A 19,190-nucleotide genomic window follows, 5' to 3' on the forward strand; every position below is an offset into this window, starting at 1 on the left:
GATCTATGCAGGATAAATCAGAATCAGATGACAAACTGCGTTTTAAAGCTGTCATCTAGCATCCCTACCTGCTGAGAAAACCATTAAACAGAGACAGAAAGTGGTTATTTATCTAAGGAGGAGTATTCTTTGCTGGAAATCATCCAAGCGTTCTTCAAAAAGAAAAAAAAACTTCATCAGATTACAACTTGATAAAATAACATACAGTTCTGATGACACATACATAGACCAACTGTATATTGGCATTTAATATACAATACTGAACCTGTTTTCTCAGGACCAGTACTCGCAGTTTCATTTTTCCATGTCCAAAAAATATGTTGCTTCTATTACGGTATATGACAATACACAGGTTGGGTGAATGGGATAATTAAGGTCAGCAAGTTTGGGCCACTCCCAAAGAGGTATAACTGGGGAGTGTTTGTAATTCAACTTTGGGCTTACTAAATGGTTGCTCCTGAGCTTAATCTGCATTAGCTTCTGGCTTGCTGCCTATTTGATGCAGGCAATTTTATCTTCTCTGCTCGTCTCCTTGTCCAAGAAAGGAAGATTGGAAAAGACATAAATTCTGTGGGAAGAACTGCATGAGTTAAATGTAAGGACTATACGTGAGTGTGCTACTCCAGAGGGACTGTGGATCTGTATTAATGCAATAGTGGAAGTTTGTGTTGAAGTTACTGGTTTTTTGAACAATGCTGCATAAGAGTAAAATTTATGTTTTCCTTCTTCTACTTGTGTTGCTTATATGAAAATACAAAAGTACTAAACTTCTGCTGTTCTGCACCCATTGTCAACCTGTAACAGCTTCTAGGTCGTCCAGACTCTACACTATTCTTGCATATCCACACTTAGTCCAGGAACATATCCCCCATGGATACAGGGGTCACACTATACATGCTGTACATCTTTATGGTGAGGATAGAAAGCAATCCAAAGTGGAGGGAATTTCCAGATAAATCATCCTTTTCTAGGCCAGAATTATTTTGTATATGTTTGTGCGCTGGAGTGGGGACATCATTGCCACTCTGAAAATCATATTCGTCTCCCTTTCTCTCTCTTTTGAACTACAACCCAAAATACCCCTGGATTTATGGAAGATGCAACAAGAATTTTTTAGAGGTTTTTTTTTATTTTTCTCACTTGCTATCTTTTAAGGCACTCACTCAGGTTGAAAGAGAACCTGTGACTTGTTGCTTTGTCCTCAGCAGTCTCTGCCTGGTTAGCTGCTCAGCCAACTTCTTCCTAGAATTTGCACATTTGGCCAATGTAGTATTCTATGTAGTATTGTTTGTTTGCTTGGTTTAAGTCTAGTCTAGTTTATATAATGTTTAAATTTTATGTTTTCTCCCTTCATCTTATGTATGATTGTAGTTTTATAAGAAATTGAAAGATTTTTGAAAAACAAAGAAAACAGGTAAGTCATAGGGAGGAGGGACAAGCTTGTTTTCTGCTGCCCTGGAGACTAGGACACGGAACAATGGCTTCAAACTACAAGAAAGGAGATTCTACCTGAACATTAGGAAGAACTTCCTTACTGTGAAAACTGTTCAGCAGTGGAACTCTCTGCCTCGGAGTGTGGTGGAGGCTCCTTCTTTGGAGGCTTTTAAATAAAGGCTGATGGCCATCTGTCAGGAGTGCTTTGAATGAAAAGGGGTTGAACTGGATGGCCCATGAGGTCTCTTCCAATTCTATAATTCTATGAAAATATTTTTGTGTATCTTTAAGCTCCTTTGTACATGGAGCTGCCTGGAGACGCCTGAACCCACAATTTATCTCCACTTCCTAATGTTCCACCTTGAACTTTACCACTTTGGAACATACTCTGTTTATATCAGTATGCATCCCATATTTTTTAGACCTGTATGCAGACAAGATGCATACTGACCCCATCACATCCAATTCTTACATTTTGAGAATACTGCATGTTGACTCATCATAGCACGGAAGGCTGGTTCCTCCCAATCCATTCAAATGCCTCTCTGTTAATTTAAAAAAATATTTTTTCTAATATTGCACAGTGATGTAGCCTGGAAGTCTTGAATTAACGTTTTTGTGAGATTTTAGCTGATTGAATGCATATTGATTTTACTATCACATGTAAAAACAGCGCCTCAGAACCGTATTGAATCAAAAAACATGGTTAGAATCGCATGTGCAGTTATTCCATTTCTGCAGCCTTTTGCAGACAGAGTCCAATGGATTACTGACATTTAAACAAAACTCATGTGATAGGACCCATTTAGAATTGTGTACAGAGTGTCTCAAAAATGGAGTATATCCCAATGTGACAAGGTTTGAACCATGTAAATGGAAGACACACTTTTTAACATACAGTGGGTTTGTCTACACAGGCTTAATAGTCCAAAGACACAATATATTTGCTTCTGGAACTTCCAGTCCTTATTGCGGGGCAAACCAGGTTTATCCCCAAATTAACAAAAGTCAGGGAATACTCTGGACTTTGATCAAAAAAGCAGTCTTGCAGTCTGTGGAGAGCAGGATCTGGTCTGATATTGGACCAGTTTGTTATCCACTATCCAATATCAGACTTGATCCTGCTCTCTACATGGTGTCCAAACTGCAGCTACAGTAGAGTCTCACTTATCCAACACTCGCTTATCCAACATTCTGGATTATCCAACGCATTTTTGTAGTCAATGTTTTCAATACATCGTGATGTTTTGGTGCTAAATTCGTAAATACAGTAATTACTACATAACATTACTACATATTGAACTACTTTTTCTGTCAAATTTGTTGTATAACATGATGTTTGGTGCTTAATTTGTAAAATCATAACCTAATTTGATGTTTAATAGGCTTTTCCTTAATCCTGCCTTATTATCCAACATATTCGCTTATCCAACGTTCTGCTGGCCTGTTTATGTTGGATAAGTGAGACTCTACTGTACCACCATCCCTTTACCCCTGTGCTCATCAATGCAGGGAAAGGAGGATGGATTGGGTCCTCATTGCCACCGCTGCCAGGTGACCTCTGAGAGAGTTGGCCAATGGCCATTGAGGGCACTTCATGCTGAAATCAATAGAGGTGCCTCTACTGATAGAGCTCTGCAGCCAATCTGGCAATAAGTGACTGTCCAATTGAGCTAATGTACTTTCAGCCTGGCTTGACTATCAGGACTCTGCCCTGCCATTGGTTAGGGACAAAATGTGTGGCCGCCAATCTGAAGCATTACTACATTACAGTGTAGATAACCCAGTGCCTTGTTTCCATTCATTTCTATCTTCACTGGGTTTGCTATATAGACATTTTGAAAACAGTATGTCTGGTTTAAGGTATGTTTGTGTTTGTTTGCCTTCTGGCCAATTTTCTTCTTAACTTTGGTGCCAGGCAATGGGCAATTTAAAATTTGCATACAAATTAAATTAAATCTCTTAAATTAATTAATATATGTAAATGGGCAATAACAGGAGGCTTGTCCCTGGGAGAACTGAAAAACACTAATCATAGTCACAGTGTTCTCATACAAATTATTATAATGGATAGCTGGGGAGAACATCCCTGCTTGCCAAGAAATAGTCTCAGCATGCATCATGTGTCCATTTCTGTTCAGAGTCATTGTTCCTTCCAGTGTAGTCATCCAGAGTACTTGAAGAGACCCCACCATAGTAAAGAGATAAAGCTCTTTTTATCTCTCGTGGCCTTAAAAAGGACCAGTTTTTCTTCTCTGCAGTGCTCTTCTTTGTTTTCTCATCTTGGTTTTTCCTGGCTCTGTAACTTGGAACACAGGCCTGAATCTTATTGATATTACTACAGTAAATCCATTGCATCAATGGTATGTACCTAAGGATTGACTCATCATTCAACAAGCAAGTCAATAATTCTGTTCTGAATGGAATCACTTGTAGGATTTAGCCCACAGATTCAAGAAACAAAATTATTTTCTGAGTTCAAGCCAGAATTTAGTAAAGTCACTTTATGGATTACAACTCCCAAAATTCCCCAGTCAACTATTGGTCAAGCTGAATGGCAGTTCAGGGAGCCATGATCTGAGAAAGTAAATTTTTCAAGCTCTACTTCAAATATGTCTGGTCCCTTTACCAATATTTATACCCAGCAACAGGTAGGATATCTAAATGTTAGATAATGTGACCCCCACTTTGTGCAAAATTTCTCTGTCTGGGCCTCATCCATCTTTGAAGGCATCCTTAGGATTGGCTTATTCGAGCTCCGTAAATATGAGCATACAATATGCATATCATGTAAGTGTTTATAATTATGCATATCATTAATTTGCATTCTAATTAGGCAGATTCAATACATTATTGCAGCAGTTCACCATCCCTTCAGCATAGTATAAAAGCATACAGTATATCTAGTTATATGGTATGCCAGCACTATGCAGTGTCCTTGAAGAACAGCAATATTGTCGCAACACATTTCAGCTAATGGATACAATATAAAATATGCAATTACAATGTATAATCACAATCATAGAGTTGGAAGAGACAACAAGAGTCACCTAGTCTAACTCCTTGCCATGCAGAAATACACAATCAAAGCAGTCCCAACAGATGGCCATCTGGCTACTGTTTAAAAATATCCAGAGAAGGAAACCCCACCACACTTCAAGGATGCAGCATATTCTACAGCCAAACAGGAATTTCTTTATAATGTTTAGGTGGAATCTCTTTTTCAATAGTTTGAATCTGTTGCTCTGTCTCTGGAGCAGCAGAAAATATGCTGGCTCAAATATTTAAACATGGCATTTATATCACACCTTAATCTTCTCTTTTCCAGGCTAAATATCCCCAGCTCCCTAAGCCGCTCCTCATAGAGCTTGGCCTCCAAACCTTTTACCATTTTGGTCACCCTTCTCTAGACTCATTCTAGCTTCTCAATATCCTTCTTGAATTGTGGTGCCTAGAACTGGAGACAGTATTCCAGGTGAGGTCTGACCAATGGTACAATGTGTAATGCACAACACATAGTGCACACACGGCCGTACTGGGTTGCTATAGGGATTCATAACAAGTCCGAAACCACATAAAGGGACTGTGTATATTTTCCTGGTAAAAACAATATATTGTAATACACAGGCACTCAAATGTTACTGTATTCCTATCAGATCACTAGAAAAAAAAACTGACATCAGAGGGTTTTTTTTTACTGGTTTTATTTTATTTTATTTTTATTTCGTGTCAAAAGCATTGTGCATTTCAAATAATGGAAATGAAATAAAATTTTAAAAAAGAAAAGAAATCACAAGCAACTAAATAGTTTTGGACCAAAAGCAGGCAACAGCAACCGCATTGTCTGTAGCTTTAAACAACTCCTCCTCCGTGCATGAGGCAGGGCATTGTGGGCAAGCATACATATGCTGAGTTGTTTGTTCAGCTCCACAGTCACACAAGGTGGAGGATTCCTCCAGGTAGTGCCACCTTGCCAAGTTGTCTTTAGATCTGCCCACTCCACTTCTGAGTCTGTTCAGGGACTTCCAAGTTGCCCATTCTTGGTTTGCCCCTGGAGGAAGACCCTCTTGGGGGGCCATCCAGTTAGAATTGCCAGGTTTAGCTGCCCAGAGAGACACCCTTGCTGTTGCTGGAGGAACATCAAGAGGAGTGGTGGTTCTCATGAAGCCCTTCCTTGATTTGAGTCTGGTGGGAGGAGGGTGATAGCCATGCAGTGGGTGGCTTTCACAATGTTCGACCTTTTTTCTCTCACCATTAGCAGCAACTTCCCATCGCACGTCAGGAGGGGCAATGCCAGCTAACTTGTAGAGTTTATCAACAGGTGTAGGTTTAAGGCATCCCGTGATGATTCTGCATGTTTCATTCAGTGCTATGTCTACCTGCTTTGCATGAGCAGACTTGTGCCAAACAGGACAGGCATACTCAGCAGTTGAGTAAGACAAGGCCAGGGCTGATGTTCTTATTACTTAGAATCATAGAATAGTAGAGTTGGAAGAGACCACATGGGCCATCTAGTCCAACCCCCTGCTAAGAAGCAGGAAATCGCGTTCAAAGCACCCCCGACAGATGGCCATCCAGCCTCTGCTTAAAAGCCTCCAAGGAAGGAGCCTCCACCACGGCCCCGGGGAGAGAGTTCCACTGTCGAACAGCTCTCACAGTGAGGAAGTTCTTCCTGATGTTCAGGTGGAATCTCCTTTCCTGTAGTTTGAAGCCATTGTTCCGTGTCCTAGTCTGCAGGGCAGCAGAAAACAAGCTTGCTCCCTCTTCCCTATGACTTCCCTTCACATATTTGTACATGGCTATCATGTCTCCTCTCAGCCTTCTCTTCTGCAGGCTAAACATGCCCAGCTCTTTAAGCCGCTCCTCATAGGGCTTGTGGGTCTGCTCCCCATGCGCTGCCAGTCAGTTTCCGCAGGATGTTGTTGCATGCAGCTACTTTGTGCTTGGTGTTCATGCAGTGTTTCCTATATGTTAGTGTTCGATCTAAGGTGACACCAAGGTATTTAGGATGGAAACAGTGTTCGAGCTCTTGGCCTTCCCAAGTAACTTTCAGTTTCCTGTTGGCTTCGCGGTTACGTAGGTGGAAAGCACACACTTGTGTCTTGGCAGGGTTAGGCTTCAGGTGGTTCTCTTTGTAGTAGCTGGAGAGATCTTTCAAGGCATTGGTGAGTTGCTTTTCAACTGTTTCAAAATCTTTTGCTTGTGTTGTAAGGCCAAGGTCATCAGCATATATAAAGCTCTTTTTGAGTGGAGGTTGTGGCTGATCGTTCGTGAAGATGTTAAATAAGGTTGGTGCAAGAACGCTGCCTTGGGGTAAACCATTCTTTTGCCTCCTCCATCTGCTTTTCTGGCCCTGAAACTCCACATAGAAGCTGCGGTTTTCTAAGAAGGTCTGGACAGTTTTTGTAAAGTCAAAGTCTCGGGTGATATGGTAGACTTTATGCAGCATTTTTCTATGTTGCACCGTGTCATAGGCTGCCGTAAGGTCCACAAAGACTGTTCCCGTAATGCAGCCTTTCCCATAGCCTTTTTTACTGGTGGCAGAAAGGTACAGATATGTTCAGTGACAAGATGGTGTCTAAAGATTTTAAATTAATAAATAGTAAATCAGTAGTCCTCTTTTCTTCCTTATGTCAGTGAATGGCAGGTAGCCCTCTTCTGATTTTTATTCCAGCCAGATGCAGGGGCAGGACAGGAAACCTAATGGAGTAGGAAAACCACAGTGGTGATAATAATAGTGTGCTTCTGATGAGTGGTTGGCAGCAATCACAGTGTAAAGAATATGACTTTTTGTTATCAGAGGAACATGTAATGGATACCTGTCTGGTGCAGAAATTGTTACTGGGTAGCTCAAAGGAAAGAATTATTTTCCGCTTAGCATAGGCAAAAGGTTGCACTGCGCTATTAATCTTGGCATGGCATTCCAGGAGATAAGGGCACGAAGTAACAGCTTTTTTGAAGTGCATCAGGGCCCCTGTGCCCCCCGTGAGAGGGATGGAGGAAGATTGTTGCCTGAGCTGCTTGGCTTTTCTCTGCTTGAGGCTTCTACAAGGCAATAGATTTGCCTTTATACAGCAGAAATTGTCAGTTTTTCATTATATAAACTTCTTGCCTTCAACCACAAATTTGGATTTCACTTTGGATTTCAAAGGGGTGGGATTCACCCCAAGGAACTCAATGCATCACTTATTGCAAGGAATTAGGGCATCCATCAATGTGTGTAAGTTTTTCTTTACTTAATTCATCACTCATGCTAATCTCAATAATATACAAATCTCTTGGAAAAGCCTAGAATGATTCAAGTCCAAGTTGAGAAGACATGATACAGTCAACTCTCACATAACCAGAACTGAAGCAATCAGAACTTTCAAGTAGCCAGAAAAAATAAAGAAATAATAAAAATTAAAATAAAATTCATTTTCATAATACAGTAAAATCAGGTTTTTAATACAATAAAACTATGTTACATTATGTCACATTTGACTTTACTTAATCATAGAATCATAGAGTTGAAAGAGACCTCATAGGCCATCCAGTCCAACCCACTGCCAAGAAGCAGGAAAATCGCTTACGTCGGTAGAAAAAGGAAGAACAAGGAGGTGATAGGGCTTCTGTCCTAATTTGCTTTAATAACTGTATTTCAGTATTAATACCAAGTCAATACAGAGTTTATAATATGGTATCATATACAGTAATAGTTAGGTCTCTTTTAATTGTAACTCTCAAGCAACCAGAAACTGCATTTATCCAGCATCTACCAATCCCTATGAGTGCTGCTTAACTAAGGCCAGTTCCAAACAGGGGAAAGGTCTGGTCCAACCCAGGTTTCAAAACTGTTTGGACGCCTCAGGTAAAAATGTGGGAGCTCAAGCATTTTGCAAGCTGTCTGCATGCGCCCTAAGAGACAGAGAATTTCACAACCCCATCTTTCTGTGTATAAAAATATACAGAATTAATTAAACAATTTGCTTCCTATTAACAACACCACAGATCAGCTACCATAGAGTCTCACTTATCCAACACTTACTTATCCAACGTTCTGGATTATCCAATGCATTTTTGTAGTGAATGTTTTCAATACATCGTGATATTTTGGTGCTAAATTCATAAATACAGTAATTACTACATAGAATTATTGCTTATTGAACTACTTTTTCTGTCAAATTTGTTGTATAACATGTTTTGGTGCTTAATTTGTAAAATCATAACCTAATTTGATGTTTAATAGGCTTTTCCTTAATCCAACATATTCGCTTATCCAACATTCTGCCGGCCCGTTTATGTTGGATAAGTGAGACTCTACTGTATCTAATGTAGTCACCTCATTCTGCATCATGGTAAGACAACCCCACACTTTTTTTTTGGTAGATTAAAGTAGCTCACAGAAGATACTGGGAGAAAGAAAACATATTTTACAATGTTAAAAATTCCATAAAACCAATACAACAAGAACCCGAGTCTCTTTCAGTTTGCAGAACAATAAATTCAGTGCTCACACCTATTTCAGCTTGTTAGATTCCCCCCCCCCCCCGCTCTCTGGTGCCAGAAAGCCAGAAATGCTACTGTAAAGCTGCCTAGATGGACTAAGCAGGGAGATTAGAAACTTCACAAACCACTGACTTTCTGCAGGATGCTTTTTTTTGGGGGGGGGGGGGGGGTTTACCTTTAACTCAAACCAACAAGGTCCTGATTTCATCCTCCTTTACTAGTGACAAGAGCTTGGGATTTATTATGACAGGGATTGTACTCAAAAGCATGAGAATGCTTCTGTTATCAGGAACTGACAGGCCATCACAAAAACACAACTGTCAAACTGACAAAGCTGCTCTAAACATGCCTCTGCATTCTTGCCTGCCCACAAGCTGTGGCAGAAGCAGGCAAACACATGTTCTACTTCAGAGCACCAAGCACAGCAAGGATTTGAAGAACACAACTTCTTGCTGAACAAAAGAAGGGAACTTCACACCATCATGAGATTAAGAACACGGCTAATTTTCTTTATCAGTTTAAACTATATGTTTAAATTAGTTTAGCCTTTTTCTAAAAATCAGTGAAGGTATATTTTCAATTGATAACTTGTTATAACACTATATTACATATGTAACATTTTATTTATTTATTTTTTAAAATTTATTTACAGTATTTATATTCCGCCCTTCTCACCCCGAAGGGGACTCAGGGCAGATCACATTATATACACATAGGGCAAACATTCAATGCTCATATACACATAGAACCAAGACAGAGACAGACGCAGAGGCAATTTAACCTTCTCCTGATGTGATGTTCGATTCTGGCCACAAGGGGGAGCAGCTGCTTCATCATCCACTGTGACGGCACTTCCTCATTCCAACATTGTAAATTAGTTAAATTTGCTTCCCCACTTTATAAGTGGTACCTTATTTCCTACTTGATAGATGCAACTATCTTTCGGCTTGCTAGGTCAGCAACAAGCAGGGGCTATTTTTTTTAATTGACGGGTGCTCACCCCGCCACGGGCTGGCCTCGAACTCATGACCTCATGGTCAGAGTGATTTACTGCAGCAGGCTGCTCACCAGCCTGCGCCACAGCCCGGCGCAACATGGGTTATAAGTGACATTTCCTAGCTGGTTCTATCATAAAGGCATGGGAAAAGTTTATAAAACTACAGAAACATTGTTTTTGCAGGACATCCTGCAGCACATTATGCTATAGTTTTTCAATGAATATCTCATACAGTGTCAACCAACTCAACATAGTTTGTGGCAGCCACAAAAACAACATTTCTGGAGTATAACAACTACAGTACATTCAACATAAGTACTGCACAATTAAAGAAGAAATAACACTTTGAAACCAGGAAAAGAAAATTTTCAAATTTTGTTACATAGTGTCATCAGAGGACAAACAGGATACAAAGTTTCATACTGTTCATACTGTTTTACTTCACAACATATAATCTGGGAAATGCATGCAGCTTTCCCATTTACAGTAGAGTCTCACTTATCCAACATAAACCGGCCGGCAGAACGTTGGATAAGCGAATATGTTGAATAATAAGGAGAGATTAAGGAAAAGCCTATTAAATATCAAATTACGTCATGATTTTACAAATTAAGCACCAAAACATCATGTCTAACAACAAATTTGACAGAAAAAGTAGTTCAATATGCAGTAATGCTATGTAGTAATTACTGTATTTACGGATTTAGCACCAAAATATCACGATGTATTGAAAACATTGACTACAAAAATGCGTTGGATAATCCAGAACGTTGGATAAGCGAGTGTTGGATAAGTGAGACTCTACTGTACTTTTATTCCTGGTTAGCTAGTAGCAATAAGGCATATCTACATCCTGAAGTTGGGGGGCAAATCAGTTCTGTGGCAGCTGCATGACTCATAGAGCTGATTCAGGTTAATGTGGGCCAAGAAAGGTTGAGGGTTGCTCTAAATTTTCCCCAAGAATTTGAAGCAAACCATGAATTTAGGTCCATGTAAACATTGAGCTAGTTCCAAAAATGGAACTGGCTACAACTGTTTACATGGCCATCTAGCATTCCCTGGGGTGGCCCAGGAACACAGGATGGCACATACCACTTCCGTCCTGTCCTTGTCGCAGCAGTGAACTCCAGGCACAACATGGCTTGCGGCCATCACTCACAATCTAAAATGAGGTTAGATGGGGCACAAGGGTTGAGAGGGGAAGGAGGGGCAATTCCTCATTTCCCCCCTTCCCTGTCCTGCGTCACTCTGGCATCTTAGGCGGCCACCAACCATTTTGCACCCAAAGACCACCCCACAATGAGAACAGGAAGCGAGATAGTAAAGTTGACCATCCAGTGGCATTGTGCTGGGTTTGGTACTGCTGGAGGGTCAGGACTCCTTTGCAGCACCACTGGGGTTTGTGGTAAAAACCATTCCAGGGTTGATTCAGAATTTGTCATTCTGGATTGACTGGGATTTCTGGGAGTTGAAGTCCAAAACACCTGGAGGGCTGAAGTTTGCCTATGCCTGGGATAACCTGTCCATGTAGAACGACCCATACAATTATAAGGGATTTCAAGGGTCTTCCATTCAGTATCTTCACAATGCAAGAATTCCTCTGATATAACCTCCCTCCCAGGTATCCAGCCAGTTCTGGTCCAGCTTACCCATCTGAACGTATCTCCCTCTATGAACCACCTTTTAGGCTAAGATCTTCTGGGGAGGCCCTGCTCTCGGTCCCACCACCTTCACAGGTGCGATTGTGGGAACGAGGAACAGGGCCTTCTCAGTGGAGGGTCCTTGGCTGTGGAGCTCCCTTCTTAGGGAAATTAGATCGCCTCCTTCCCTCCTGACCTTTAGAAAGAAACTAAAAACCTGGCTATGGAATCAAGCTTTCAGAGAGTAGCACAGTGCAATAGGCAGCCATGAAGTGATTGTAACATGATTGGAACGGCTCCTGGATTATAACTTTGGATGTAGTGTTTTTAACAGTTTATTTTAATGTACTGATATGTCATAATTTTTATGATTTATTTTACTGATTTTAATGTATGGTGTATATTGTATTTTTATGTTTATGCTTGTTGTGGCATTGAATTATTGCCAACCCGGAAGCCACTCTGAGTCCCCTTCGAGATGAGATAGAGCAGGGCAAAATTACAGTAAATAAGTAAACAATAAACAATAAAATCATAGCTATAGCTACAATTATACAAATATTTTTCATACCCTCCAGCATAAACTGGGACACATGTAGCCAAGCAACATCAGACTGTTATTAAGGTGGCACACGTTATTTACAAGGAAGAAAACACAAGTTAGGAGAAGTTGTAGCAGGTTGCTTTTGCTTGATCCTGCTGGAAAGGGTAAGATTTCCTCCTTTTCTTTTTCTACTGATTTCAATGCAAATTGCTTCTATACAGGTGAAGGTTAATCAGGACTGCTCTTGCCAGATTGGGACAGCTGGAAAGTTGAGAATACCATCATGTGTAAAGGCACACTTGACAAGACAAATAGGATTTATCTTACTCCCAGACTGTGGAATCCATTTCCCTCATACAGTACTTGTAATCTGCACCCACTTTCCATTCTTTTAGGAAGAATCTGAGGACGCATCTCTTCTAACTGGCCAGTTGGAAGACCAGGATTTGGGGTTTATGTGTATTTTTCTTTGCTTTTTAAATGCCATGCTTTCAATTTTGGGATTCACTTGACGAAAGGAAAAGAGACCCTCTATAGATATATTTTCCCTGATCCAAAATAATGCAATGGACTGACCCTAGAATGAGCAACCCAAAACATTTCACAACTGTAACAGCTTTCTATTTTTTTAAAATATCTGTGGGGTGTTTCTCAGACTTTGATACACAGCTTTCAAAATCAGGCTTCAAATACAGCTATCACTGTTTGAGAAGTTTCTTCTTGTCAGTATGTCAGCCTTTCATACTCCCTACTCTTACTACCTTGCTTTCAGATGTACCTTTCCTTTCATAGAACTAATGTTTGTTTCTTGGAGCAGCTTTGATCTTGACAAAGACCAGAAGGGAACACAATTCTTGCATTTCCTGTTTTACTTTTCTTTCATCAACAAAGTTGTGTTTTGCACATGTCAGAACTGTGATGCACTGCCCTTGCTTTCAAAATCTATAGGGAAACCTATTAAGCTTTATCTGTATTTTCTTTTAATCCGGGTTGTAAGCCACTTTTAGCCCTCCATAGGGAGAAAGATACAGATATACAGAGAGAGAAAGAACAGAGATGGGCACCTATGTGAGGAATGAGAATTGTTTCATATTTCCCCTCCCTGCTTTTCTCTGCAGTCTCTCTCAAAACAGTAACTGGAATGGACGTATATCACATCCTATTTCCAGTTTGAGAAGGACTATAAAAAGAAAGAAATACTATATTTGGGATAGCACGGGATTCTGGGAGGTTATATCAGTGGCACTGAAGTGTTTTTGTGTTTTCATTACTTTAGTGGATTTTCAGTGTAGCTTCAGACAAAATCATTTGATTTTATTTAAATAGAGGAGGGATGATTAACACATTACTCACTAAATCTGAGGCCTTAGTGACTGATTCTGTTAGCACTTTATGGACTAAGACAGTTCATAGCCTGTTATACCCACAGCTTTGCTGCATTGTTGGATTTTCATCAGTAGAGTTGTATGTTATTTTATGCAATTATTGTTTGGTTAACTTATTTTGTTATTGTTTTATTTGTTATCAAATTTTTGTGTATTTTGCACTATTGTGTGCTTTTTGTGAGCTGCTCTGTGTCAAAGGTCAGACGCCAATTAGAGAGCAAAATAGAGTTTATTAAAGCAACAGTCCAAAAAATAGCTCAACAAACTAAAAAGAATTAAAACACTTAACTTTCAGTGTTATTAAGTAGAACAAGCGGATAAAACCCCAAAAAACAAGAACTGGCAAATAATCCGGATTAGCCAGAGATATAATCCGAAACTCAACAAGACGTCCTTTTAAATATTTAAACACAGCTATCTCGTCTGCTTTTAACCCTCGCTTCACCGAACTAAATTTACCTAGCTCCCCAAGCCTTTCCAAATAGAACTTGGAACTACATGGTTTTGAATTGCTATCCATTATTTTAAATTGTCTTTATCTATCTTCTTCTTTTTTAAAAAAAAATCAATTGTTCAATATCTTTTTAGCTTTTAAAAATCATTTTTTACACTGTTTTAAACTGACCATGTGGATTTTATTATACACCATCCTGAGATTTGAAACAGAAGCAAAAAGTAAACGAAAAACACAAGGAAGATTTCACTACCTACCATAATTCTCCCTTTGTTCTAGCTTCCCATATTCAGTTGATGTTATCTATCCTGTCTAGGACTAAAGTTAAATGATTAAAAATATTTTTAAAGGATAAAAATAAATAACATGTGACCCTTTCTACTATATGGATGAAATCTCATCACTGGAATTGGGCTTTGGCTCTCAGAAATTCAATTTTGCTCAATCTAATGTTCCTTTTGAGCCTATGTCAGCAGCATTAGTCAGAATGGAAAAGGACACTACCTTTGAAACTAGCAGCCCCCAAAGCGAATTTGATGAAACAGTTCCAGTGGTTTCAATGGGAATACTTTGGATTAAGTGGCCTGGTGGCTGAAGCTCAAATCATACTGTCAGCAGAAACTTGGAGGATATATTTCTAGAACTAGAATAAAAGCCAACTCCCTTAGGAAAGATAACAATCTTTCTAACAAAGTTACCTCACTCAAATCCAGAATTGGTTAGTAGATTTAAGAGTTAGGAAATAGTGAGAGAATAAAAGCAGAGCTCTGAATTCATGTTCATTTCGGGCATTATTGCATGAAACCACTATTCTACGGGAATTGGGCAGTCATAGATAGCAGATACATATCGGAATTGGAACCTTCATTATCTCATCTCTCTTTATTCATGCAATTGTGCCAGTTCTCCAATCCATAGTCCCTCAATTGTACTCGCTCATACTCTTGCCATTTGGCCTTCCCACACTTCTGCTGCACCACAATTTTTCAATGCTTTTTACAACAATTTCACACTTTCAGTAACAGTTAACAAAAAAAAGCCAATATAGCTGAAAAGTATTAAATAAACACAAAACAGGCAGCTCAGGAATAACAGGGGAAGAGGGGGGGGGGGGAGGATCAGAATCCCATGCCCTGATGTCACTTCACTGTCAAGCATGCTGCCACAGAAATGGAATGGGCCCATTGCACAAGATAGGTGTTGGGAACGTTGTAAAATTGTCAGCCATAATAGTAATACATTTTTATTTGTGCCCCACCACCATCTCCCCAAAGGGACTCAGTGTGGCTCACAGAAGCACTCCAAGTGCAACAATACATAAGTATAAATACAATGACATAAGTATAATCAACAGCACATATAAAATTGCATTAAAATTGTAAAAGTATAAAATTATAAAAAAATTCCTATAATGCAGTAGAAGCTGTGAATAAGCCGGCAATCTACCGTAAGAATCAAAGTGCAGAACAATATTATCAATGGTTCATCAAGCTGACCATAGATTACTTAGGATCTGAAGAGACATGTTTGTAAACTCACCCAAAAGGCTTGAAGAGTGGGGGCTAATCTAATTTATTTAGGGGGGGGTATTCCAGAGCCGGAGAGCCACCACTAAAAAGGCCCCCTCTCTCGTTCCCACCAACCAAACTTGAAACAGTGGTGGGAACAAGAGAAGGGCTTCCCCAACATATCTCAGTGCCCACACTGATTTGTAGAAGGAGATGAGGTCTCAAAGATAGGTTGGACCCGAAGTGTATTGCCCTTCAACAGTAGGGCATGAGTTAATTGCAGGGAGGAAGCAGAATGGCAGTGGGATGTGCTTAGCATAATCTCATAGCTTTCATGTCAATGATGGATCAGCTTCAGTGGTGGTTTGCCCAGATCATGTGATAAGGTCCTTAGTGATCATCTGCTAGGGGGGCTTTGCAAGGGATAGGATTAGAGTTATGTACCTTAAATTGATAAAGAGGCATGTGGTGCTGACTCTCCAGTGTGCTTGCTTTCCCCTTTAATTTGTGTTCCCAACAGCCCACCCAGCAGTTCTGTGGCAGGCTGGAAGGAGAATGATTTTAAATGGAGAGGACAATGTCCTAGTTTGACGTTCCAAGTAAGGAGTCAAAAGGCAGAGCCTGAGCACTTCCGATGTGCCACACAGAAGGCCTCTGAGAGCAGTGAGTAATATACTTTATGGGCCTATCATCTTTCTCTCTGTCTGTCTCTCCCTCGTGTTCTGTCTTCTCCTTATTAACATGTTTTCCCTATCTTTCCATTAAAAATTACTGTTAAGGCAGTGAACAGTATCATTGAAAAAAGCACCTTAACACTAAAACCATAAAAATCATCACCACATGGACGTAGCATGATCTATATCCAGCTACAGTTAGCATTTTAGTGGCTGCCTGTTGCAGAGAGTGAAGAGCCCAGACATTTTTCAAGAATAGGGCCATGATAAGGGCATTAAAAGAATCAAACCACAAAGTAACTTTTGGCTTGGAAAAAGTAACAGCAGAATTGTGCAATACACTCCTTATTGCTGCTGCTACCTCAGAATCCAGTAACAATGCAGTGACAAGAAGTGCTTCCACATTATGAACCTGACCATCAGAATCCCATCTGAATCCCATTGGAATCAGACTTTCAGCTGATTGTCATCACCTCTTTTTTGTAAGGGTTCATTTTAGGTTTGCTCTCCCTCATTCCATCCATTACACTATGTAACACGATTTTTGTTCCTGGGTTGCAAATATCATTTTCCAATTAGTTCTATAATTTAAAAGCCCCGGTGGCAAAGTGCGTTAAAGCACTGAGCTGGAGACCGAAAGGTCCCAGGTTCAAACCCCGGGAGCGGCGTGAGCAGCCGCTGTTAGCTCCAGCTCCTGCCAACCTTGCAGTTTGAAAACATGTCAATGTGAGTAGATCAATAGGTACCACTCCGGCGGGAAGGTAACGGCGCTCCATGCAGTCATGCCGGCCACATGACCTTGGAGGTGTCTACGGACAACGTCGGCTCTTTGGCTTAGAAATGGAGATGAGCACCAACCCCCAGAGTCAGACATGACTGGACTTAACGTCAGGGGAAAACCTTTACCTTTACCTATAATTTAAAAATGGAAAAACTTTATTAAATATTCTGCAGCACATTTTGCTATAGTTTTTCATTGACTATCACATTACCACATTGAGAAAGTTCCCAGTTGTAAGACACTTCAGCTCTGGACAAGATTCAAACATGGAGAGGCACTGAGTTTATCACATGAGTTAGTGCCTCATCACACTAGAAGATGAATCCACTTTAAATCCGGTTTCTGCCTCCTGCAGAATTCTGGGGTTTGTAGTTTGGTGAGGCCCAGGACCTGTCTGGCTGAGCTGTTTAAACCCCCCTCCTTAAAGTGGATTCAAAGTTTCCCACCCTGTTTCATTGCCCAATAGTCAACAGTGCCTTGTAGCCTATGGGCTTTGCTGCAGAACCATAGGATGCCATGGAAAGCAATGGTTTTAACCTGGACCTGCTTCTTGTATCTTATGGGCTTTGATGTGGAATCATTGGATCCCATGGAAAGCAATGTTTTTAAATTGGTATCGGTCTCCTTTAATATAATGGGCTTTGGGCAGGGCAAAGGATCTCTTGGTTTTTAGAGATTGTCGTTTCTTCTGATTAAAAACAAAAAAGTAATACTGACCTTGTGATGAATGTAAGATGAATGTATTGTCAGCTCTTAGGTTTTCATATGTGAGTGTGCTGGGAAGGAAGAAAGCGAAACCGGTCTACTGATGACAAGAGGGATGAGTCTCTACTCTTAGTACCTCTTCACATGGGGTAAAAATTTTGCTGCTTTATTTTGTGACTTGAATGGGGCCTGCTGTGCGCCATCACACAATGCATGCCAGGCCCTGCCCACTTTCCTCCCAAAGTGAAGGCAAAGCTCCAAAAGGTGCTTTGTCCTCCACCACGCGGAGGAAAGTGTTATTTGGGTAGCTCTAATGGAGATACCCACCCTTTCCTCCCCAAATCCCCATGTGGTGACAGAAAGGGCGGTGGGGCAATGCGTGTTGCCGCTCTTTCTTCCATCTAATGGAAGGGAAAGGGTGCCAATGCACCCTCTCCTGTCCTCTCCAAGTGATATGGGGAGGAGGGAGGGCACACAGGGCACCACGAACCGCCCTCACACATTCTTTTTCACCAGGGATTGACGGCGCAACGGCACGACCCAAAAGGGCCGAGTGAAGATCTTAAGGGACAACTACTTTCAAAGTAAGTACCACACAGTTAAACAGGAATAACAATTTCAAACCAGAAATAGAGAATATATACCTCACAACCTCTGAAGATGCCTGCCATAGATGTGGGTGAAACATCAGGAGAAAATGCATCTGGAACATGGCCATACAGCCTGGAAAACACACAACAACCCAGGAACAGAGAATGTTTCAAATTTTGTTACATCAAATGTAGGAAATATTTAAGTATGCCCAGTGCTTGTATAGTGTTAGGTGAGAAGGAGCAACAGAACTGAGTGTCATCAACCTATTGGTGACATGTCAAAGATTTTGAATGACCTGTGTCAACAGTTTTGTATGAACACTTGGCAACGCTGGGGACAATGTTGTGAGGAAACATATAGCAAATTTACTGTTTGTGTGGAGCAGGGAAGTAGGTGGGAGTTTAGGAGAATTTGATAGAAATGGTAACAATGAAAGAAGTGGCGAGCCAACATTTAAGCTAGAAGTTATAAAGAAGCCTTTTATCCAGTAAATGGTTTTGTTACAGCTATTTTAATTTCTGCCTGTGTTTTTCATTTTACAGGACAGTGACCATCCTGATTACCCACTCACAAAGGCTTTTTTGAAAGCACTCAGTAACCTCAGCAACACTCCACAACAATCTGATCTCTTTTTTCGATAGAGTTACGAGTTGGGTCGATACAGGGAATGCTGTGGATGTAGCGTACCTGGATTTCAGTAAGGCCTTCGACAAAGTCCCCCACGACCTTCTGGCAAACAAACTAGTAAAATGTGGGCTAGACAAAACTACGGTTAGGTGGATCTGTAATTGGCTAAGCGAACGAACCCAAAGGGTGCTCACCAATGCGTCGTCTTCATCATGGAAAGAAGTGACAAGTGGAGTGCCGCAGGGCTCCGTCCTGGGCCCGGTTCTGTTCAACATCTTTATTAACGACTTAGACGAAGGGTTAGAAGGCACGATCATCAAGTTTGCAGACGACACAAAACTGGGAGGGATAGCTAACAC

General features: G+C 40.6%; 1 long non-coding RNA gene across 3 annotated transcripts; it reads left to right on the plus strand.

Annotated features, from left to right (window-relative positions):
• Nucleotides 1-206: 206 nt before the first annotated feature.
• On the plus strand, nucleotides 207-18,821 carry LOC103282063 (uncharacterized). 3 transcript variants are annotated; one of them, XR_010002115.1, is made up of 6 exons: nucleotides 207-595; nucleotides 12,138-12,267; nucleotides 15,971-16,113; nucleotides 17,663-17,759; nucleotides 18,127-18,194; nucleotides 18,747-18,821. It is a non-coding gene; the product is annotated as an uncharacterized LOC103282063 (long non-coding RNA). The 3 variants fall into 3 exon arrangements; XR_001729943.2 differs by having other exon boundaries at nucleotides 263-595; nucleotides 17,656-17,759; XR_001729942.2 differs by lacking the exon at nucleotides 12,138-12,267 and having other exon boundaries at nucleotides 273-595; nucleotides 17,656-17,759.
• Nucleotides 18,822-19,190: the final 369 nt, after the last annotated feature.

The sequence above is a fragment of the Anolis carolinensis genome, chromosome 1 (assembly GCF_035594765.1).
Source record: "Anolis carolinensis isolate JA03-04 chromosome 1, rAnoCar3.1.pri, whole genome shotgun sequence".
Taxonomy (NCBI): Eukaryota; Metazoa; Chordata; class Lepidosauria; order Squamata; family Dactyloidae; genus Anolis; species Anolis carolinensis.